The sequence below is a fragment of the Hyaena hyaena genome, unplaced genomic scaffold (assembly GCF_003009895.1).
Source record: "Hyaena hyaena isolate Hyena2069 unplaced genomic scaffold, ASM300989v1 scaffold_921, whole genome shotgun sequence".
In the NCBI taxonomy this organism is placed as follows: domain Eukaryota; kingdom Metazoa; phylum Chordata; class Mammalia; order Carnivora; family Hyaenidae; genus Hyaena; species Hyaena hyaena.
Genome location: NW_024081552.1, coordinates 484,302 through 510,219, shown reverse-complemented (window position 1 = coordinate 510,219; position 25,918 = coordinate 484,302).

Here is a 25,918-nt window from a genome sequence, read left to right as displayed (position 1 = left end):
AATATTAATTTGGATAAATATTCTTATTTCTTGGCAAGAATAAAATGATAGGTTAACCTTCCTGAAGATGGTTTAATATTCAGCTGCAACAAGAAACCCAAACTCTTGCTGAATTGTCTCCCTTCTGCTTGAGAGCTGACAAGCCAACATATGGTGGACGGAAATGTGATCTCATCAGTTACCTGTGCTAAAACCCAAGGCTTCTGCTGATTCGACTGTTCTAATCCAGCTAAATATTTAATGTGTGTCTCGTTCACTTTATCTTCTCAGCTCTAAGTTAGTTTATCCCCATCACAATAGAATTCCAACCTCCCTTTATTAAAGGGGCTGAGCACTTGGGTGAGTAAGTATAGACCAGTGTTTCTCAACAGCGTCAGACCCAATACCCACTTCTTGGAAAATATTTGGTAACACTCCCTTTACTACACCAGAATGAAATTCAAGCATGGGACGACTTACTCGTACACATGAGTTTTTAAAAAGTCAATAAAGCCTTTTCCATAATAACTGAAATAAAAAGGAGAAATAGAAAGAAAGCAATCTATAATAAAATGCCACGTGTTATAATACATAAATGGTCAGGTCTGAACGACTCTATTAGAAAATATAATGAAGTTTTCAGATATTTATTCCTACTTAAAATGAGTAAAGGTGGATGAAGAGAAAAGAAGCAATATCTTTTTGAAGACTTGCTTTATGTTTGAATTTTGAAGTAAGGGCTACAGAAGAGTACTTATATATGGAATGTACTTATTCATGGGGTCACTGTGATGGCCACAAATGCAGATACATCCAGGTATTGTGAGCTTAAGATGACAAACGTCTTGAAGGGGACCGCCTTTGTGATGGGATTTTTCCTTAAAGTAGAGCTATTCTTGGTAAAGAAGTATTTCTTCCCTTGATTCATGTGATTGTTACATTTGAAATATCAGAGTATATAAAATTGGGTAAATATACCTTGTGTTTATATATAAAATGGTATAGAACTTATATGTATGTCAAGCACCACATTCAACAGTGGGAATGGGACCCTTCCATATACGGCAGAATTGCCATCTGTTATGTTGATAACCCCATGCACACACTCAAAATTCCAAAACATGTCTCGAGGTCTGTATGCCTCATGTGTAGAACCACTAATGGAAAGAGTTGGATGCCAGTGTGGAAAGAAAATGGTGCCAAGTTAGGGCTTTGCCTCTACTTCTGGCTGTGTCCCACAGCTATGAGACAGCCATGCCTGTAATAGCAATAATAGGATTCTGAGCTCTCTTTGCCTGTGGGCCCTTGTGGTAGCTGCTCTACTTACATGAATAACCCACCTCAACCTCCTGAAGTGAGTGTTATTATTCCGATTTTAATGATGGAGACATAGAGTCTCTGATGTTGGGCAACTAGCTTAAGTTCTTGAGCATTTACCTTTCTGCTGTATCAAAAAAAGAACAACTTCCAAGTATTTTCAAAAAAGGAGATACGAAAATAGAGGATATACATGTTTTTTATTTCAGTGGAAAGTTTTAGTGTAGATTATTTTTATTAATTTATTTTTTCTTAGTTTATTGAAGATTAATTTATATTAAGCATGAAATAACCATAGAGAGTAAGTTTCTCTAATTATTGTGTTAGAAGGTAGACCATATGATAGACAAGAAAATAAGTCTTAGAAAATTCAATAAGATTGAAATCATACCAAGTATCTTCTCTGACCCTAGTGACATGAAGTTAGAAATCAGTAGCAAGAAGAGAACTGGAAAATTCACAAATACATGGAAATTAAACAACACTTACTCCCTGAACAAACAATGGCTCAAAATGGAAAGTAAAGGAGAAATTAAAAAGTTGCTGAGACAAGTAAAAAGTGGAAACATGGTACACCAGAGCTTATAGGATGCATCAAAAGTAGTTCTTAGAGGGATATTCATATCTGCAAAGACCTACAGTAAGAAACAAGAAATGTCCCAAATAAGCAACCTAACTTTATATCCTAAGAAACAAGAAAAAGAACAAACAAAGTTCGCAGTGGAAATATACGAAATAAGAGAAAACAATAGAAAGATTATCCAAATGAAGAGTTGGTCTCTGAAAAGACATACAATATTGACATACTCTTAGCTAGATTAACGAAAGAAAAAAGAAATCAGACCCAGATCAACAAAATAGTAAATGAAAAAAGAGACATTACAATTGATACCATAGAATGACAAAGGATCATAAGGGGCTATTTTGAAGAACTACACACCAGGGGTGCCTGGGTGGCTCAGTCAGTTAAGCGGTTAAGCATTTGACTTCTGCTCAGGTCATAATTTCATGGTTTGTGGGTTTGAGCCCCGTGTTGGGCTCTTTGCTTACAGCTAGCTCAGGACCTGGAGCCTGTTTCAGATTCTGTGTCTCCCTCTCTATCTGACCCTCCCCTGCTCACACTATCTCTCTCTCTCAGAAATAAAGAAAACATTTTAAAAATTAAAAAAAAGAAGAACTACACACCAAAATACTGGGTAACCTGGAAGAAATAGAAAAATATACACTACCAAGACTGAGTAAGGAGGAAATAGAAAATCTGAACAGATCAATTACTAGTAAGGAGATTAAATCAGTAACCAAAAAAAACTCCTAACAAAGAAAAGCCGAGGACCAGATAGTTTCACTAGTGAATTTTACCAAACATTTAAAGAATTATCACCAATCCTTTTCAAAGTCTACTAAAAAATTGAAGGAGGAAGCTTCCCAAACTAATTGTAGGAGGCCAGCATTATCATGGTACCAAAGCTAAATAAGGACATTTACTAGAAAAGAGAACTAAAAGCCTATATTCCTGATGAATATAGATGAAAAATTCTCAACAAAATACTAGCAGACTGAATCCAGCACTACATTAAAAGCATTATGCATTATAAATGCTAGGATGGTTGAATATACACAAATCAATCAAGGTGATACATTACATTAGTAGAATGAAAAAAAACATGATTATCTCAATAGATACAGAAAAAGCATTTGACAAAATTCAGCATCTATTCATGATAGAAACACTTAACAAATTAGCCATAGAAGGAACATGTCTCCACACGATAAAGGACATATATGACAAGCCCACAGCTAACGTCATACATAATGGTGAGAGATTGAAAGTTTTTCCTCTAAGATCAAAAACAAGAGTACCTCCTCTTCGCACTCCTATTAAACTTGTAACTGGAAGTCATAGCTAGAGTAATCAGGCAAGAAAAAGAAATAAAAGACACCAGAATGGGAAAGAAAGAAGTAAAATTGTCTATTGCAGATAACATGATTTTATATAGAGATAATCCTAAAGACTCAACCAAAAAACTGTTAGAACTAATCAACAAATTCAGTAAAGTTTCAGGATACAAAATTCACATATTAAAAAAATCAGTATTATTTTTATATACCAACAATGAGTTTTTTGAAAAAGAAATAAAGACGCCAATTCTATTTACAATTTCAAATACGTTTACATCAATTCCATCAAAAACAATGAAATACAAATAAGTTTAATCAAGAACATGAATAATCTTTACTCTGAAAACTACAAGACAAGACATTGATAAAATGAATCAAAGAAGACACAAATAAGTTGAAAGATATCCCATGTTATCAGGTCAGAAAGTTAATATTATTAAAATGCCATTGCTACCCAAAGTCATCTATAGATTCAGTGTAATCTCTATCAAGATTCTAATGGAATTTTTTATAGTAATATAAAAAACATTCCTAAAATATAATGGAACCATAAAAGAGCCTGAATAAACAAAATTTCTGAGAAAGAAGAGCAAAGCAGAAGGCACCACGTTTCCTGATTTCAAGGGATACTACAAAACAATAGTAACTAAAATAGTTTGGTGCTGGCATGAAAACAGACTAATGAACAGGCCTATTGAACAAGAAGAGTGGAACAGAATTGAAATCCCAGAATAAATCCAAGCACATCTGGTAAACTAATATTTGATAAGGGAGCCAAGAATATTCAGCAGTGAAAAGGTAGTTTCTTCAACAAAAAGGCTCTGGGAAAACTGGATATTCACACATAAAGGAATGAAACTTAACACCTGTCTTACACAACCCAGAAAAATTAGGAGAAATGGATCAAAGACTTAAATATAAGACCAAGACCCAAAACCATGAAACTCCTAGAAGAAAACAAGAGAAAAGCTCTTTGACATGGGTGTTTGTAGTAACTTTTTGGAAATCATACTTAAAGCATGAGTGAAAAAATAAAAAATAAGCCAGTGGGATTATGTCAAACTGAAAAACTTCTGTACAGCAAAAGAAACAATCAACAAAGTGAAAAGACAACCCACAAAATGGGGAAAAATTATTTATAAACCATATATTCAATAAGGGGTCCTCCAAATATATAAAGACCTCACACAACTCAATAGTAAACAAAACAATACAAAACAAAACAAAACAAAATGCACAAATAATCCAATTAGAAATGGGCAAAAGACCTGAATAGACATTTTTCCAAAGAAGATATATAAACAGCCAACATGTACATGAAAACATGCTCAACATCACTAGTCATTTGGGAAATGCAGATTAAAACCATGATGAGCTATCACCTCATGCTTTTTTGAATGCTCATCATCAAAATGCAAAAGAACAAATGCTGGCATGGATGTGGAAAAAAGGTCAACACAACTGATGGAACTGTAAACAGGTACAACCACTATGGAAAACAGGATAAAGTAGAAATACCATATGATACAGTTCTGGGAATTCTGCTTCTGGAACATATCCAAAGAAATTGAAAACACTAACTCAAAAAGATACATGCACCCTTATGTTCATAGTAGCATTATTTATAATACCCAAGGCATAGGAACAGCCTTAAGTGTTTATCAATGGATGAACAGATAAACAAGTGTAGTGTGTGTATGTGAGGAATCAGCTCTGGTATTTTTAGGTATCAAAGAAGGGGATCTTGAGGTAGTGGTAGTGGAGGGGCAGCCATGTGAGTTTGGGCTACCTCCTAATCTGGGTGTGCCGTGGTTTCATTCTGTGGAAAGCCATGTCGTTGAACCCAGGCTTGGAAAAACAGCATAAATTAATTGCATAGAATAAATTTCATATACTTTTCTTTTTAAAGTGTGGAATTAATTATTTATAGTCAAATTTTTTGCTATCTTAATACAATTCTGAATTAAAGATCTCATGTGGATATTGTTAGATTGAAAGCCTGGGTTTCTTGGAACTACCTTGCTTCTTGAATTAAACTGCAGAATCTCAGTAACTATCTTCACAATTCTTGAGTTTGTGTACGTACCTGTGCCTTAAATTCTATCTTTCCTCTTATCCTTGGTGCTCTGTAAGATGTTCCATGGGAGGAAGAAACTGTTAGAGTCACCATCTCACTTGTGTAGGAAGCTCTTAATGAAATTCTTGTTGACTTGAAGGATTCTCTTTAATTTTTCCTCTTAGGGTACTATCCCCAGATTCCACTTGGAAAGAGGCCGAAGACCACAGGAGAAAGCTTGGATCTAGCTAGTGCTGTCTAGTGCAAGAAGACAAGAAAATGAAATGGAATAAATGACATCTAGGTTGGAAAGGGAGAAATAAAGGTACTTGAGGATAACATATTATCTACCTAGAAAATTCTATAGAATCTTCAAATGAACACTAGAACTAATGAATGAGTTTAGCAAATTTGCAGGATGCAAGATCAATATACAACATTTAATTGCATTTCTGTATACTGGCAATGAACAAACAGAAATTGAAATAAAAATACCTTTGAATAATAAGGACATGTACCCTGAAAGTAAACATTACCAAGATAAATTTTAAAATATCTAAATAAATCTATATAGACAAAAGATTTGGAGAAATGTTTTGCATGGGTTGGAAGACTCAGAATTATGGTACCCATTCTCTTCAAATTGGTCTGTAGATTCAATAAATCACTATCAAAATTCCAGAAACTTTATGTATTTATTTATTTTGTACTATTTTTAGAAATGGACACACTGCTGTCTGGGACTCACAGGAGTTAAATTGCGAAACTAGTGAGTGACAGAGCTAGGATTTGTAACAGCCAACAAGAAGAATCAGAGGATTTTAGAACTGGAAGGGAATTTTTAAAGGAACTAATTTAACTTCCACAGAGTAGAAATGAGAAAAGCAAGGTCAGAAAAGAGGAAGCGGCTTCCCGGGGGCTCACTGCAAGTTAAAATGCGGACCTCCTGACTCCCCTGTGAGTGGTCTTTCCATCCCAGAGCTGAAGCTGGGCAGGCTGAGCCAGCTACTGAATAACTTAGCCTTCCTTTGCTTGTCTTTTTCTAAAAAAAATTTATTTCTAAAAATGGATGCCCTTCATTATTTTATTTTTCCCTGGGTGGGGAGTTGAGATAACACAAGAAAATGATATTCCTCTTTCCCTCTCCCAACTCAAAGTGTGACTATGTTAGATGAGTTGTCACCCAAGCTGAGATGGGCAGCGTTAAGCTGTACTATTGTACTGTATTAAAATACTGATTTTGAAAGAGGAAATAATGTCTTCAGCAAGGCATACTTCCGGCACATAGAAAAATGTGAAATCAGGCAATTTGGGGAAAACTGTGGCAGCAATGAAGTGAACAGGCACCAACCCACTGGCTGGTAAATCACAAATCTTTTAAATTTTCTGGAGACCTTTTCAGTAGGAGATCGTTCAGCCTGTGATGGTGAGAGAGATGGTGGCCAGGCCATCTCTGTGAAGTTTCCAGCAGCCCCCGAGGATACAGGTCATGAAAGCTTGGAAGAACACTTTTTTAACGAAGTTTAAAAATTTAAGATAATTATCAATTCAGATGTAGCTCTAGAAATAATATAGAGAAATCCCATCCAACTTATCCTGAGATAATAATAGTACAATGTCATAACCAGGGCATTGACGTTGATGCAATCCACAGTTCTTATTTAGATTTGCCATTTTTCTTGCACTTGTGTGTGTGTGTATGTGTGTGTGTGTGTGTGTGTGTGTGCTTATTCTTTGCAGTGTTATCCTATGTAGGTTCATGTAGTCACAACCAATCAAAATATAAAACAAACTCTATCAATACATACATACGTGTGTGTGTGTGTGTGTGTGTGTGTATTAGTTTGAGTATCTGTTTTTAATTTGGGGGGATATGTACTTAGCAATGGAATTTTGGAACCATATAGTCACCTAACTTTTTCAAAAGAGGACAAACCATTTTCCACAGTGGTTAAATCATTGTATATTGCCATCAGCAATGTATGAAGGTTAGAATTTTTCCACATTCTTGGCAACACTTTGGGAGATTCTTTTCTATTATTGATTCAGTCTCTTACCTATTACAGGCTGTGTTAGTCTCCTAGGGCTGCTACCCCAGATACCCCAGACTGAGAGACTAAAACAAAAAATTATTTTTCTCACAGTTCTGGTGGTTAGAAGTCCAAAATCAAGGTGGTAGCAGTTTTGTTTTTTCTAAAGTGTGTCTCCCTCACTAGTAGATGGGCTGCCTTTTTGCTGTGTCCTTACATGACCTTATTTTCTGTATTTGCTCATCCCTAGCATGTCTTCTTCTTATAAAGGACACCAGTCATACTGGATTGTGGCTCTACCCTTAGGAGCTCATTTAACCACAATTTCCTCTTAAAAGCCCTGTCTCCAAACAGAGTCACATTAGCGGTTATGACCTCAACACATGAATTCTGGGGGGGGACACAGTGCAATCCACAACATAGGTCTATTCAGATTTTCTATTTTTATTGAGTCACTTTTGGTAATTTGTGTTTTTCTAAGATTTGTCCATTTATTCCAAGTTATCTAAACTGCTGTTTTTTTCATTTGTCATTTTAACTAAATGTTTGCCAATTTTGCTGATATATTCAAAGAACTAACTTTTTTTAAAATATATTTTTTAATGTTTATTTGTTTTTGAAAGAGACAGAGAGAGACAGAGACACAGCGTGAGCAGGGGAGGGGCAGAGAGAGAGGGAAACAGATTCTGAACAGGCTCCAGGCTCTGAACTGTCAGCACAGAGCCCTACGTGGGGCTTGAACTCACAGACCATGAGATCATAACCTGAGCTGAAGTCAGACGCTCAACCGACTGAGCCACTCAGGTGTCGCTTCAAAGAACCAACTTTTGATTTCACCTATGCTATTGACTGTTAGCTTTTATTTTGTTTATTTCTGCTGTAATTATCATCCTTTTTTCCTTCTGCTAACTCTGGGTTTAATTTATTCTTTTTTTATACTTCCTTAAGATGTGAAGTTAGTTAATTGATTTGTGACCTTTTTAATGTTTCCCTCTGAGCCCTGCTTTGAATGCATTCCATAAGATTTGGTATATTGTGTGGATTTTTAAATATTCAAATGAACTTTTATTATTTTTATTTTTTAAATTGAGTTTTAAAAATTTAATTCCAGTATAGTTAACATACAGTGTTATATTAGTTTCAAGTATACACGACAATGATTCAACAATTCTATATATGCTATGTGGTTTCTGTTTCCATTTGTCTTTAAGTATTTTCTCATTTTCTTGTGATTTCTATTTTTACCTATTAATTTAAGAGTATGTTGGGGGCGCCTGGGTGGCTTAATCGGTTAAGCGTCCAACTTTCGCTTAGGTCATGATCTTGCGGTTCGTGGGTTCGAGCCCCGCGTCAGGCTCTGTGCTGACTGCCAGCTCGGAGCCTGGAGCCTGTTTCAGTCTGTGACTCTCTCTCTCTCTGACCCTCCCCTGTTCACGCTGTCTCTCGCTCTCTCCTAGAAATAAATTAAAAAAAATTAAAAAAAAAAAAGAGTATGTTGTTTACTTTCCACATATTTGTGAAATTGCCAGTTTGCTTTTCTGTTATTGATTTCTAGCTATATTCTATTTTGTTCAGAAAAGGAAGATACTTTATATGATATCAAAATTTAAAATTTATTAAGACTTCTTTTGTGGCTTAACATACATGGTCTGTCCTGGAAAAATGTTCCATGTGCTCTAAAATATGTATTCTAATATTGTTGGGTGGAGTGCTTTGTATATGTCTGTCAGGTCGTTATTCTTTTGTTATTCTCAAGATTCTCTCTTTGTCTATGTCTTTTGATATTTTGATTATAAGGCATCTCAGTGTGGAACTCTGATTTTATCTGACTTGGAATTTAATGAGCTTGGATTTTATGTTCATGTCTTTCATCAAATTTAGGAAGTTTGTAGCCATTGTTTCTGACTATTTCTCTTTCTTCCTGTCTATGTCTTCCATAGCTATATATGTTGTTCTGCCTGGTTATGTCCTAAAGGTCCCTCAGGCTTTGCTAACTTTTATTCATATTTTTTCTTTCTGCTCCTCAAATTGGATGCTTTGAAATACCTTCAAGTTTGCTGATTCTTTCTTCTGCTTACTTAAACTGATTGTTCATCTCCTTTAGTGATTTTTTTTTTCATTTCAGTTATTGAACTTTCCAGTTCTAGAATTTTTGTTCAACTCCTTTTATAATGCTTATCTTTTTTATTGATATCCCAGTTTCTTAAACTTTTTAAATGTTTTGATTTTATTTTTGAGAAAGAGACAGAGTGTGAGTGTGGTAGGGGCAGAGAGAGAGGGGGGCAGAGAATCCGAGACAGGCGTCAGGCTCCGAGCTATCGCCCCATGTGGAGTTCTAACTTCACGGACTGTGAGATTATGACTTGAGCTGAAGTCAGATGCTTAACCGACTGAGCCACCCAGGCGCCCCATATCCTGGTGTCTTTTTGATTTTTTTTCCCGATTCTTTCCACTCTTTGAGCATATTTAAAAATATTTACATAGTAGATCCCATGTCTGTGCTTTTCCAGAGATGGTTTCCATCAATTTGATTTCGTCCTGTGTGTTAATGATACATTCTTGTTTCTTATGATTTTTTTTGTTGCTGTTGAAAATTAGAGTTTGAAGATTAAGTTTGGAACTCAGATTCTTCCCTTCCCTAGGGATTTCTGTTTTGTTACTTGTTTGTTTGTTTAGAGAGTGCATGCATGGTAGGGGCAGAAGAAGGGAGAGAGAGAATCCCAAGCATGCTCCACTCTGTCAGCGTAGAGCCTGATATAGGGCTCAATCTCACTAACTGTGAGATCATGACCTGAGCACAAATCAACAGTCAGATGCTTAACCGACTGAGCCAACCGGGCACCCTGGGATTTCTGGTTTTGATTGTTGAAGCCTGCAGTTGACCCTTTGTCATGCACCTCTTAAAACAATTCTTTTGCCAAGACTATTCCTTTTCATGTGTGGCTTCTGAAGATACTGTTCCTTTAGCTTATATTTAGGTACACTTTGAAAGCTATTTCCTTGAATGCCAGGAATTTAAAAAAATAAAAATACAACCAGTTCCTACCCCAAATTCAAAACAAAAGCAAATAAAAGACAATAACAACAACAATAAAAATCACCACTTCCATTCTTTTCAGACTGGCTCTGTGGTAGGGTGCTCTTTTATTACTTAGCCAGGCTCTTTGCTACTCTGCATTAGTCTTCATTTCCTGCTGGCGTGAGAGATCAGCAGAGGTGAAAGGTAAGGGTATTCTCAGACTTTTAAAATCATGCATCCTGTTCCAGATATGCATGTGCCTTTCTAAATTCTCCAGTATACATGAGTGCTTTTAGAACGCTGCACTTTCTCAGTGAAACTCTGTCCAGCTTAATCTCCCTGGCTTTAGATATTTTGTTGAATATATCAACTGTTGTCTTTTGCCCCAGGAAGATACAGGGTTTTCATTTGACTTATGTTTTCTAGAAACGCTTGTCTCTTCTCTGACCTAAGTGATTTCTGAGTTAAGAGAAACAGAGACAATGACCTTGTGTCAGACCTTCAGATAGCCTCTAGACTCAGTTGGAATGGACAAACAGAATAATTCTAAAATAAGGCCCACTCTGCTCTCTGAACCAGGGATCTTGGCCCCACACTGGGAGTGTGGTCTGCTGTCTTTAAGATCATTATCAAACTGTAGGGGGTGGAACATGGGCAAATTAAAATGTCACAAAACTTTTCTACTACTTTCAAATTGCTTTTTTTATTGATTATTTGGCCATTCAGATTTCCTTAGTTTTCACTTAACTTCTTTCTCTGTGCCAGGATATTATCCAGGATTCCATATAATACCTAGACATCTATCTCTTTAGCTCCTCTTGTCTGTGACAATATCATAGTCTTTCTTTGTTTTAGATTCTCTTGACAGTTTTGAGGACTGCCATTTATGTATTTTGTGGAATATCTCTCAGTTGGAATTTGTCAGATGTTTTCCTCATATTTAAACTGTGGTTCTGGTTTTTAGAGAGGAAGGACATAGAGGTAGAGTGCAATTTCACACATCACATCAAGTCTATATGCTATCAACATGATATCGCTGTTGATGTTAACATTAATCAACATCAAAGCTAAGGTAATGTTTGTCGAGTGTCTCCACTGTAAAAGTGATTCTTCCCTACTCCTCTCCCCTTTATATAAACACCTATTGGAAGAAAGTAGCTAGGTACAACTTGCACTTAAGGATTGGAGATTTATGCTCTACCTCCTTGAGAGCTGAGTAGCTACAAAAATGATTTGGACATCTTGGGAGATTTCTCTTTTCTCCCTATTTATTTATTGATATATTCAATCACTTATTTGTATCAATATTTTATTTACTTTATACTTTGGGTTGTAATCTAATATTATTGTAGTTTATTGTTTAAATTATTCTTTCTTTCTTTTTGAGAGAGAGCGAGAGAGCACGGGGGAGGGGCAGAGAGAGAGGGAGACACAGAATCTGAAGCAGGCTCCAGGCTCGGAGCTGTCAGCACAGAGCTCGACATGGGGCTTGAACCCATGAATTGTGGGATCATGACCTGAACCAAAGTTGGACTCTTAACCGATTGAGCCACCCTGGCACCTCTGTCATTTAAATTATTCTAACTTTGTCCTGTAGGGGCTCTTTCAGTTGGTTCTTGCAAACTCTTGGCATACCCCTATCACTGTAGGGGTTTTTGAGCACACTTTTACTTTCTGGTACTACAGAATGTTCTAGGCACCACAGGATGTTTCTGTCCCATTCCTAGAATCAATCTAATGTATCTAAGTGTTCTCTTGTACTTTTGGAGAGTAGCATTAGAAAGTAAGATCTGGGCACCAGGTATGCTCGATACTCCTGAAGTGTCGTTGTTTATAGGTCTTCTCAGGTGAGAGAGCTCGGAAATACATCTGTGTATTTAGCTTATATACGTGCACATGCATAACGTATTTCCCGTTGTAACCCATCTGTGTCTATATTAAGCCAAACCTGAGTTCATTCTGATTCTTCAACTCTAATCTATTACCATATTGATCATTCTAGTCTTCTTCCTTTTGCTTATCAGCAACTTCCTTCTCCAATAGTAAGAAACCTGGCCCCCACCATCTCTTTTTTTTTTCTTAATGATTCAATTCCAGTATACACATATAGTGATATCAGAATTGTTATTGAGTAAATCTATAAGTAAAAAAAAAAACACTTTAAAGCACTATCTACAGTTTCTTTTGCCTTTAATTTTATAGCTTCTACTCACTTCCAAATTATTTAGGTCAGTGCAATTTTTCTCACCCCATTCAGTGAGGCTGTTTCATAGATTTGCAATATAGTTAAATATATATATATATATATATATATTTTGGTCACAGTCTGCATGGCATCTTCAGATCTCCAACCTCCTAAGTGATTATTAAAAAATTTTTTATACATTAAGTTTCAGTCTGTGTTCTCTAAAGTTCTGTGGGTTTTGACAAATGCATAATGTTATGTATCAACCATTTCAGTATCACACAGACTATTTCACTGCTCTAAAAAATCTCTTGCACTTATCTACTCAATTCTCTCCTTTCCCCTGAGACCCCCTAGCAACCACTGATATTTATGATATCATTATAGTTTTGACTTTTTCAAATGACATGTAATTGGAATCATATAGTATGCAGCTTTTTCAACTGGTTTCTTTTACTTCTCAGTATGTATTTAAGATTCATCCATGTCTTTCATGGCTTGATATTTCTTTTTGTTGCTGTATAGTACTCCATTGTATGGAAGTACCATTGTTTGCTAATCTATTCATTTATTAACGATCTCTTGGTTTCTTCTAGCTTTGGGTCACTATGAATAAAGTTGCAAGGACATGTAGGTTTTGATGTTGTTATAAGTTTTCAGTTCAATTAGTAAATGCCTAGGAGGGCAATTTCTATATTGTGGTAAGAATGCTTAACTTCCAAGAAACTGACAAATTACTTTCTGAAGTGGCTTTATCATTCTTCATTTCCACCAGACATGAATGACACTTTTTAGTTTTTTTTTTCTTTGTTTGTTTGTTTGTTTTTTCAGCCATTCTAATAGGTGTGTAGTAGTATCTCATTATTGTATTAACTTGTAATTCCTTAATGACAAAATGATATTGATCATCTTTTCTTATACATATTTGCCATCTGTGTATCTTCTTTGGTGAAATGTCTGTCCAGATTTTGTCCATTTTTTATTGTATTTTGTTTTAATTGGGTCACATTTTAAGTCTTTTTTTTTTTGTATATTTTGGACACTAGTATCTACTATGTGTTTTGCAATTATTTTCTACCAGTTTATGACTTACCTTTTGGTGTTCTTGACAGTATCTTTCACTGAGGAGAAGTTTTTCATCTTAATAGAATTCAAATTATCACTTAAAAAAAAGTCTATGTATTGTGGTTTGCTGTTGCATCTGAAATTCATCACCAAACCCAAAGTCATTTAGATTTGGGGACAGATATTTGCCATGCAAAAACTTGAAATTTATGGTCCTTATCTTGTTTGATTTACAAGTAGCATTCAATGAAGTGGATTGTTCCTCTTTGGTATGTTTTCTGTACCTAAATTCTAGGACACCACACTTTCCTTTTTTCCTCCTACACCATTAGCCACTCTTTCTCATTCTCCTGCTGCTTTCTTCTTATTTCTTTGATCTCTTAATGCAGGAGTGTGCCAGTGCTCAGTTCTATGATCACTTCACTTTTCTATATACATTCACACTCTTAGTGACTTTATCCAGTCCTGTGTCCTAAGCACCATCTATGAAATATTGACTCATGAATGTTTATATGCTTCTAGACCTCTTCTCTTAATTACAGATTCACCTATAAATGACTGAACCTTCAGGCTGATTGCATCTGGAATTTAGTTGGTTTTAACCCACATTCTTCATTTCTACCCCCATTCTTGCATCTCCTAGAGTCTTTTCATTTTAGTGTGGAAAATTGACCAGGGATCGGGATTTTCCTGGATGGAAATTAAAGATAGTAGCCATTTTACGGTAATAATCAGGGACTGGTATGGAAGGGAAATAAGCACTGTCTCCTGTAGTTGCTTTCTGTGGTAGATGATTTACCAAATGGCTGCCATTATTCCCTTTCTTCCAAACATGCTCTTGCATAGTCTCCTCCTGTACGACTTCAGACTTGGCCATGTGACTTTCTATGGCCAATGGAATGTGGTGTTGTATAACTTCTGAGCCCAAACCTCAAGAGGCTTTGCAGCTTCTGGCTTCAATATCTTGGAGTACTTCTCTAGAAGAAGCATGTGAAAATGTCTGGTCTAGCTACTGGAAGGTAAGACATGGAATAGAGATGAGCCTTCCCAGCTGAGAACGCCTATATCGAACAACTTCTAAATGTGTGAATGAAGGCATATTTGACCCTCTAGCCCTAGTTGAGTTATTTGATTACTGCAGTCAAATGTGACTCCAGGCAAGGCAAATAGAAGAACTTCTCAGCTGAGCTCAGGGCACATGGCTGACCCACAGAACTGAGGAAATGAAATAGGTTTGTAATAAGCACTAAGTTTTGGAGTGGCTTGTTATGTAGCACAAGAAAATTGATCTATGGGAATGCAAGCAAAGTTTTTTATCCTTAGCATCACACATGGCATAGTACGGATTTGGGGAGTTTTGGAGGATGTGTTCACTTGGATATCACTAGTTGGCCTGTGGAATGGGAGCTGAGCTGTATTTTTATACAAAAAAAAATTCATTTCATCATCTTTCTATTTTCCCTTATGATTTAGTAAAGACTGCAGAGTTTCTTACTGTACCAATTGGGTCCAAATTCTAAAACATCAGCTTGTGAACATTCTAGTCCCCATGTGTCAAAGGTTCTTTACAGTAGTGTGGGAGTGGCAGTGGGACCACAGGAAGAGAGTTCAGCAGACTGCACAGAGTCAATCAGCTTCAACTTCTTTCCTTGAAGAAAGGTCGTAAGGCCTTTCTTATTGATTATATCCTCTTCCTTTGTAAATATTTTTATATGTCCTATATTGGACTGATTCTTTACTCATCATTCATTCAAGAAACAACTATTGAGCTCCTCCCTAGGGTCAGTTCCTGTGGGCCATAGATCAGAGAGATAAAAGACTTAATTTCAGGGGCTCCTGGGTGGCACCATCGATTAAGCGTCCATGCTCACAGTGCAAAGATTGCTTGGGATTCTCTCTCTCTCTCTCTCTTCTCTCTTTCCCTCTCCCTCTGCCCCTCTTCTGTTTGTTCTCTCTCTCAAAACAAATAAACTTTAAAAAAAATACTTAATTTCAGCTCCAAGGAGTAGACAAGTAATAAGATGAGTTTGATACTGCCTGATAAGCAGAGTCAAAAGCTGTGTGGAGTATACTGAAGACATCAAAAGACACCATTAACTAAGCCAGGGAGTGAGTAGTCAGGAAATGTTCCGGAAGGTGGGATTACAGGTGGAATTTTGGGACTCCATCTGGGGCTTTACAAGAGATAGACTCTTCTTTGCATCAGCCCATCTGTGTCTACTCCTGCCCTCACTGCTGGCCAGTGGGACTTCTTCTCCATGTTCTGAGCAGTCACATTCTCCTCTCACGGGCCCCTTCCACTGGGTCGCACAGGGACCCCAGGTGTCTGCCCCTCCTGACCTTCTATAGCCACCTGACTTTGGGAGTCCCATCCAGACTCCTGTGGAGCTGCTCAGGTTTGTCTGCTCTGGGCTGCACGGAGGCATGGCATCCTGATTCATCTCTGGGAAGCTTCCCCTGTTCCCCAGAACTCCAGGTACCTCTTCATGATCCAAGACAGCTGCTTTGTGTGGGCCAGCAACATGGCCTCCTGATTTACTGGGACTTCTGCTTCCCATCTGGTTTCTTTTCACTGGAACTACAGTGCCATGAATCTTCTCTCTCTTCATCTTCACCAAGTGTCCACACCTCACTGGGAAGATGGGGAGTAGATGGCATCATTTCTCCCCATCCCTCTCCCTTAGAGCCCTAAATGTCAGCGAGTGCCCACTGCCCACCCTTCCCCCTCCACCTGGGGACAAGCCGCCTCATGTTTAAGGCAATCCCCTCCCCTCCCTTCTCACCTGGTCCTTGCTGTCTTGCTGAGCATAGTGTGATGAAAAAGGGAATGTCTGTGGGTTCAGACAAAGTGAGTCCTCTGGGACTTTGGGCGCATTGCTTCACCTCTTTGAACCTCAGAGCCCTTCTTCTCGTGCAATGAAATCACTACTGGGAATACGTGGGTAACTGGATACTCCAAATACCTGGCACAGGCCTTGGCACAGAGAAGGCACACAGGAAAACCTGTTCCCACCACTAGCCATGTCCTGCAAAATGCTCACCCCTATCTGCCTCCACTGGTGTGAAGAAGAGTCTTGGTGCCTGGTCCTTGTGCATCTGTAGCCTGCCCCCCACATGCATGCCAAGCACAGGGCAGAGCCACCCTTTCTCCTCCTGTAGGGTGAGTTTGGGTTGGGAAGGTGGCACTGTGAAGAACAGACATCTTGTCTTTCCCATCTGGTGTTGCCTCCCTCAGGGTGGAGGTAGGTCCTCATGGTGGGAGGTGAGGTGTGGGTAGTGGGTAATAAGGTTTCAATGGCCTGAGAGCAGCCTGGGATCTTGGGGGCCAGTACCTGACTTTCCCCACTCCTCTGCCAACAGATATGGCCACTCTCCCTCCTGACTCTTCTCTGAGAGCTTTCATGCAGCCCATGGTCCTCCTGGCATGCTTACGGGGCCCTGTTCCCTCAGCGTGAGTGAGGCCTTTGCTTCCTCACAGTAGGCAGAGGCCCGACTTCTCACAGTGCCTCATGGCTCATACCCTTACATTACCCTTCGCTGCCCTGGCCCAGTGTTACCCTCTGAATCTTCTGTCCTGTTCCCAGGGCCCTTCCAGACAAGCACTGTATTTTCTCCTTTCCCCTTGAGGGTGAAAACCTTTCCCCTTGAGGATCCACACCACTGGCGAATACGGGACTGTACAGAGGGCCACCACACTCCTGCCTGGCCCATATGCCCCTGTCTTAAGCTCTTTTGAACTATTAAGACTATATTATGAAATGACATCTAATTAGTGAAGAGACAGCCTTGAACAGGGTAAAAACAGGAGCCTACCAGTGAGGTGGGACAACTTAATTGTAGTTACCTTTTTTGTGGTGGAAAGAACAAGTGTGTAATTAAGTGTTTACTGAACATCAGTGGCTCACTGTTAGAGCTTCTGCTTCAAGTGGAAAGCTTGCTGTAGGCTTTGGCATGTGTTAATGCCACTTGCACAGAAGGCCCGGGGTGTGGAAGGGAGGGGATCCGGGGTGAGCTGGTGGACAGAATGGCTGCTAGGCCCTCCGAGCCAACAGCCCGAGTCCACCACATGTCCATAGATGTGAAAATGGCCCCCAGAAGGGGGCAGGGTGGGGCCGCCCAGGCCCAATGCCTCTGCTACTGGAGACCCCCATGCCATCACTACAGTCCCCATGCACAGTGATCGTGTGAATGCAGTTGTATTCTTCATCTGCAAACCTATGACTGGGAGACCAGCACTCGGTAGCTGTCTTTAGGTTGACAACAACCATTTTGAAATGGCTGATTCATGTGTATCTTCACATCGTGATGGCAAGTCTTTGAGGCAGGGGCTGAGTCACAGTCCCATGCAGTGATCCTAGTCTGGCACATAATGGCACCCACTACATTGCTCTGATGTCACCATAGCTCTTCTGGGGAAAGAAAATGCTCGAGGTGGCTGGAGGAGCCAGCTGCACATTGAGGGCAGACTTAGCTACAGCTTTTCTAGCAAAACCTTTGCTGATGGCTTGCTTGCCATTCCACATGGCAGTTCCTGTGTCCCCCTCTGGGTGTGGGGTGCAGTGCCCTGACACCTGTGTGGGTGGGATGGAGTGCTCACATTTCAAGCCCTCAACCCAGCAGGTCACTGGGTCACCAGTGTGATGTTCAGTTGAAAACTTGATGGTGTCTCCTTTCAGGTCCAGTGGCTACTGATGGCTGATTTGTGATATTCTCCCTGATAACGCTGTCTGCTACCCACCCTCCTGCAGAAGAGAGTGACCTTCTCAGGGGCAGCCAGGCCTCAGTTCAGCTGAGGTGCTCCACTCAGCGCCCCGTTCTTGTCCCGCCACTGGGAAGGACCAGCGAGCCCGAGTGGGAGTATCGCCTGTGCTAGCGTTGCTGTGCTCGTGTCTTCCAGCCCTCCTCCCTTTCGGCTCTGAGCTTGCACATCTGGCCCGTGTGCACCTAAGGAAGCTCCCAGGCCTCACAGCTTGGAGCCTAGCCTGGGTCTTTAGATTTGTTGTGTTTTCCTGCCCTGGCCATGAGCCCATGTCTAGCATGCCAGCCTGATGTAAGCAGGGCTTCTCATGATGGAGCCGCCTCAAAACTGCCTGGAGCTTCTGAGTCAGGACATCTTGCTTCAGACCATTGCTTCTCCCATGGCACTCATCTCATGTCCCTAAATGTAAGATCCATGGAAGTAAAGATCCCCTATTTACTGTTGCATCCTCAGGGCCCAGGAGAGGGCTTGACCCCATGTGGCATTTTTTTTTTTTAAATAAACAAATGTTTTTTAAATGACCATAGCTACCTTCAGGGACCACGTTGGTGAAACAGGTACTGGAGACCCACTGGGCATGACCATAGGGCTCTCCTGAAATGAGCTGGTAGAGGCCTGAGTTCAGTCTAACAGAGGCTGCCACCAGCCCAGAAGCAGAAGGTCAGGCAGGTTAGTGTGTGTGCAGGGTGGCGGGGGGGATCAGGCTGGGCAGCCTGATGCCAAGGAAGACAGAGAGAAGACAGCTGGCAGGCCGTCCCACATCCCACCCTTGCTGAAGGCACTCTTTGCTTAGAACTCCTTCCTCTTCCTCTTGAACTCTGGATTTCAGGGGGTAGAAAGTTGCCCCCGTTAGAGATGGAGAAGCCACAGTTTTACTTACCGATTGGATTTTTTTCACTTTATAGTAGGGAAATTTTTCAACATTTACATAAGTAGAGAGTAAGCATGATGAATCCCCATATGCTCATCAACAACCTTTTAAAGATTCTTGAGAATTCACCAATGTTGTTTCATCTATTTCCTTCCACTTTTGTCGTGAATCATTGGAAAGCAGATCCCAGACATTATGTCATTTCATTTGTAAATATGTGGATGTGCCTCATTTACTGATAAGCACATTTTGTTTTTAAACATAGGGACCATAAGCCTGCCATTATCTGTTATCTGGCCAGGGGGACACTCCACAGCCAGCCACCAGCATCCTTCTGTTTCCATAGACCTCTACCACCCATGCCCCAGGACAGTGGGGTCCATTCCCCATCCCTCCAATCTGGGCTGGCCTTGTGACTTGCTTTGACCACAGAGTGTGGTAGAAGTGACACTGCGTAAAGTCCACAGCTGGGTTTAACAGGCCTTGTAGCTTTCACTTTTACTTTCCTGGGCCCCAGTTGCGATGTAGGGAATTTTGGGTCAGGGTATGCATCCTGAGACCCCATGGAGAGAGACCCAGATACCTACAAGGGCCCCAGCCATCTCAGCAGAGGCACCGGACATGTGAATGAAGCCTTCTAGAATGTTCCAGCCCAGCTGGGCTCCCAGGTGAGTTGAGCCACGTGAATGACCTCAGCTGACACCATATTCAACAGAAGAACCACTTGGTTGAGCCCAGCTCTGACTGCAGAATAAAGGTTCTTCTGCCTGAAGCTCCACCACTAAGGCCCTGGCCCCAGCTCCTGATGAGAGCCCTTTACAGTAGCCCATTCCTTGGCAAAAGAGCTAAGCTGTGGGGACGTGATGGTGACAAGGGAGCAGGACAGGGCCTGGATAGTGTGAACCTGCCTCCCAGAGGACCTGGGACCCAGGCTGGGTCTGGGTGGGACTGGCTTTGGCTTCTGCAGAGTGGGCGCAGGGTCCTCACAGCCTGGCCCATGGGGCCACCCTGCCAACACTGGCTGAGCCACCCAGGGCAGTTCACTCAGCCCTCGGTCAGTTACTCATCTCCAAGTCTGGTAATGCACCTTGGACCCTAGGGCCGTGCTGAAGAAGAAATGAGAACATGGCTATAGGTTCGAGGGTGCAGGTCTAAGCAGTCCTGAGGTACCTTTCCATGCTGTGAACTTGCAGGGCACTGGACCCAGGAGCCCAGCATGCCATCTGAGAGCTGACTTGTATATCCTCTACTAAATCCTTTTTGAAATGAAAGCAAGAGTTGTCTCCATCTACTTTTGTAGACTTTTAAAAATGTTTATTCATTTTTGAGAGAGAGCACGAGTGGAGGATGGGCAGACAGAGAGGGAGACAGAAGATCCGAAGCAGGCTCTGAGCTGACAGCAGGAAGCCCAACATGGAGCTCAAACTCACAAACTGTGAGATCATGACCTGAGTCCAAGTCAGATATTCAACTGACTGAGTCACCCAGGTGCCTCTCCTTCTGTATTTTGAATGTGTATATTTGTTTTATTAAAAGTATGCCCCTTACCTCTATTACTGTCATGAATTGATGTTTTCCCATCATTGCATCACACAGCAGAGGTCTTAACCCCCATCCTTGCTACCAAGGTCACATCCAGTAGTGACGACAGGATTGGGCTAGGCTGAATGCAGGACACCACCCAGCATGGCCTGACCATGGGAGCCCTCCTTGGAGGAGGGAGGACAAGTGAACACTGTGGACAGCCCCTCAGGGCCTGGGTGGGGGGGGGGTGGTCACTTCCTTGTTGGCCAGAGCCGGGACGCTTTTCCACAGCACACAGACAGTTGCTGTGTGGTACTTACACCAAACACACAAGCACCTTGTCCCCTCTTCCTGGAGTTGTGACCTTTCTTCTGGCCACCTTTGTTGTCCTCTGACCACTTTGGCCACCACCCTGACCCTGCCATCACTTCTCCTCCCTAAGCATGGAAACAAGCCCCTCATTTGTGTCCCTGAACATAACCAGCACTGTAACTGACATTCTACAAGACTTCCTGGGCCCAGCCTGGCAGTCAATGACACAGCAAAGGAAGGAGTCACACTGTGTCTCCAGCACATGGGCAGAACATCCAAGGAAGGCACAATGGTCCTGTGTGGCCTGCGGGTGATAAGGAGGAAAGAGAGACTTGTTTTTTGGTCTATACTGTTTGAATTGTGCACTTAGGATTTTGAACCATGTGTATGTGTCTTTTTGCCAACTCAACCAATCAATCAAACAAGCAAACAAACAATAAACAGACACTGCTGTTTGTATAATCTAGAAGCCCTTCACTGGAGGGTCTTTTCATGTCCCTAGCTGGCTGTCACAGAGACCCCATGGCCCCGAGTTTCCTCCCTGAGTCCCCAGAACCCTGCTGTAGTGTTTTGGCAACAAGAGAAAGCCAAGGCACCCTGTCCTGTCCTTCAGGCCCTGGCTCCTCTCATACCTCTCCTGGTTGTCTGCTAAGATTTCCTTGACTGTGGATCAGAGGGCTTCTGCCTTTATGCAAACATGCATACCTGTTGTTTCTCCATCTCTTCTTTTTTAGAAGAAGAGTTAGGCTTTACCTGTTGCATAACCACAAGTCCCACTGAAGAGTGTGCTTCTGCTTGGAGAAGCTGATGGCCAAAAGCCAACTGAAGACAGTGCTGGCAGCTCCAAGTCTGTTGTTTTTCACACTTCACACGGGGTTCAGGAGGTGGGGATACCCTGGAGACCTCAGTGTGCAACCAGCTCATCTTACTGATAAGCACACTGAGGGACTCAAACTTGTCTTCCACTCCATGCAGAGAGCCCTGGGGGAGTGGGTGGGGCTCTGGCTCTGTTCTCCCTCCCCTCTGGTTCTGCCCCCAGACTCCCCCCACCCCAGGGCCTGTAGCTGAGCTTGGAGTGGACTTCCCTCAGCACTAGTCACTGTAGAGTATCTTTAGGGCAGGTGGGGAGAGGACAAGATCAAAGTCCAACCAGGGCTGAGATGTGCCATTTGGAAGGTACTGCAGGCCTGAAGACATGGACTGCAAGAGATAGGCAAGGAGGCCCTCCCCACAGGGAAGGCTGCACTGGTGTTTGTGGTAGGTGCCCACCCTGCAGGTACAGAAGCAAGGGCACTTGGAAGTGGGAGGCTGGGGCTGAGGGCTAGCCCCACAGCCTGGGGGCAGCAGCGCTCAAAGGGAGCCTGAAGCACCCAAGAAACCGGGCTCAGCCAGGGAGTCCAGTAGGCACATCGCACCCAAGAAACCGGGCTCAGTCAGGGAGTCCGGTAGGCACGTTGGCATCCGTGTGAAGGCTGAGATACTGCACCATGCCAGACTCAATTATGAGTCTGGGTGATGGTCCAAGAATCCAGGGCGATGGACCACCAAGATGGCCTGCTGGGACATCATCTATCCGTCAGTTTCTTTCTGGCTCTTCTATGTTCCTTCGGGGCAGTATTCTTTTTTAAATTATCTATCTATCTATCTATCTATCTATCTATCTATCTATCTATCTATCATCTATCTATCATCTATCTATCATCTATCTATCATCTATCTATCTATCTATCTATCTATCTATCTATCTATCTATCTACCTATCTATCATGTTTATTTTGAGAGAAAGAGTGAGCATGAACAAGGAGGGACAGAGAGGGAAGAGAGAATCCCAAGTAGGTTTCATGCTGTCAGCATGGAGCCCAATGGGGGGTTCAACTCAGAAACCATGAAATCCTGACTTGATCCAAAATCAAGAGTCAGCTGCTTAACAGACTGAGCCACCCAGACATCCCCCGGGCAGTGTTCTTAATCATGGGTGTTTTGGGAGTCCTCCATGGAGTAGTTTTCCCCAACATCAACTGACTGAAGCCCACCTCAGGACATCTGATTCTGGAATCTGAGGTGACAATTTTGAAATTCTCTCTGGGTGACTCAGGCTCATGGCACAATGATCCTCAAAATCTGTCTCCTCCACGAGCATCAGCAGCCAGGGTCCAGGCTGAGTGGGCTGAGTGTCGGCTCAGAGCAGAGGATGCAGAATCTCCCTCTTCAGCCCTGCACCTCCCGCCAGAGCTCCAGCTTCTCTAAGGTCCCCCTTGAGCCCTGTTGCGTTCACCTCCTACACATTCTGCTCACTTCTGTGTTCACCCCTTTGTCTATCATATTCTTCCAGCTGCAAAGTCTGGTGCTTTCCATCTTTGGGAAGCCTCCCTGGTCACTTTATCCAATCCTCTGACTTCCTGCTATTTCTACAAACTATACCCCAGGGTGGACATTTACCACATTGTGCTTCCCAGTTAAGTCAGGTGACTCTCGCCTCTTAAAAGGTCCTGTTTTCTTTCCCTAGAACACCTAGCCCAAGTGTTATGTTTATTGAGCACATGAAATAAGGAAAAATGAATATGAATGAATGCAGGCAGAAAGAAGGAATACGTTAAAGCAGGAATAAATTATTTTAGGCCCCTCTGAAAAGAGCCACTCTCATCTCTGCCTTCCCGAGCCCCTTCCCTCCTCATGAAGTGGCTGAGACTTCCTGAGCCAAGTGGGGTCATTTGCTTTGATTTATTTGATCTGCTCACTGCTTACTGACTCTAGCCAGCACAGAGAGGTCTCTTGAAGCTGCCCATTTTGCCATGTTTGTCCCCCTCTGTTGCCCAACAGGTGCCCCTCTTCTATACCCAGGCGTTTCCTGCTCTCAGGGCACTTGGGGTGACATTCTCAGGCCCGAGTCTCCACAGTCAGATCATCAAGGGCCTCTGCCTGCTTTTTCCGGCCGGCTGTTGCCAATGTAAGGGGATCTATTTATACTCTGTCGGTCAGCTGCCTAGGAGCAATACGCAGGAAGCAGTTTCATCTCCCGGCTGATTTCTGTACCTGCTGTGTGGTGAAAGGGGAGCCTGAGGGGAGGTGGGGTTGACAGAGCCCTGGGGGGCTAGCACCTGGATCCATGGTGCTGTAGATGTGCCAGCACCTCACTCTCCAGAAAGTCACATTTTCCACCTGAATTCTGTGCGTTCCTTGACTGACACATCCTGAGTCATTTCATGGGGAATGATTACAAAGACCTTGGAATTGGGGTACACCTGGGTTTTCCCGAATGGATAGTGAGTTAGGTGAAAACCTGGCAGTGGGGAGAACCAGGTGGCTCTGTCAGCTCAGTGACCTGAGGTTAGATGCTAACAGTTCAAATGTGAAGCCCACCATCTTTGTTCCTCCCATCCCTGTCCCCTCTGCCACCGAGCACTGCTGTCACCACATCGGTGCCCATCCCAAATCCCAGCACCACTGCTACCACCATCATCCATAGCCCATCTCAGCTGCAAGCCTGGCAGGTCACCACCTCAGTACCAGCATGACTGCCACCCGACCCATGTCCCTGTGCCCACAGCTGTTCTTACCACGTCCCCATGACTAGCACTTGGCTAAAGAGCTGAAAGACCCTTTTCCTACACCACATACCTGCTTAGGATCCATTCTCCTTTCTACACTGTCCCGGAGGTGTACTTAAAGCCAAGCTTATTTGTGCAGCAGGTTGGGGGTGAAGACACTGGAAGGGTATATTGGTCCTAAACAATGGGGTACCCTGAATTTTGTACTTGTCAGCGTGAACTTGATGTCCAGTTTATGGTTTTGAGTCCAGAGCAGACATTTTCTGAGCAGAAAGTTACAGGAAAACCCCAAGAACTGCAGGAGATTGAGAGTCAATGGTCATTCAACCCATGAACATCAGATGCCTAGGAAGGAATAACATGTGATCTGATGGAGCTCTGAGTAGGGAAAGGCAGACATCATGGAAGAATGGGCTGGTGAGGAGGTGATGTTTTGGTGAGAAGGAGCCAGTCATATGAAGATCAGAGAGAGGAATGCTCCTGTGAGAGGACTTAGTGGATTCAAAGGCCCTGTGGTAGGAAAGAGTTTGACTTACTTGAGGAGTAGAGAGGAAGGGATGTGCCTCTGTGGGTCACTGCTTCCTGTTTACTAAAGAATAAAATAATACATCCCACATATAGTTATTTTTAGGGTTAGATCTGATAATGTGTCCTTAGCTCCTGTCATCATAGTTAACAAATACTTTGCACATAGTAAGCATTGAATACAGAGCTGCTCTGACTTTGCACATAGTAAGCATTGAATACAGAGCTGTTCTGACACTTTGCATTTTAGAAATCTTTACTGCCTCACCTCCTCCACTTCCTCTGGCGGTTCGTGGCTGGGAGGTGGGATGTAGTGACTTTTCTGAAGTAGCTGAATGGGACTGGGAAAGCACAGGATGGCAGATGAAGAGCAGATTAGTAAATTCCAATTTTTATGAGAAGTCACGTTGAGGTGGCAAAGCCAACACTGCTGGATTAACAGGACATATGAGTTTGTACTCAGGCTCTTCCAGTTCCTACTGATGAAAACACACCACCTCATGGGTATTCACTACCTGTTCCCTGAAAAATTATATTTTTACCTCTTGAAGGTTTTTCTTTTTTTCTGTTTTAAAAATAAGGAATGTGACATTCTTGGGCACAAACCTCCAAGGAACACAAAGCGGAATCTCTGGCTTTCATAATAAATCCTCCTGTGTTAATTCTTCCTAGGTAGCATACAGATGCCAGGGCTCCCCTGCGAGAAACACAGAACCTGACCTTTGGGTACTAGCTGCTGACCTCACGTTTGAATTACTGGTGCCCAGGTTGATTTACATTCTAGAGCAGTTCTTGCAGGACCAAATACCAGAAGGGTCCACTGAGTGCA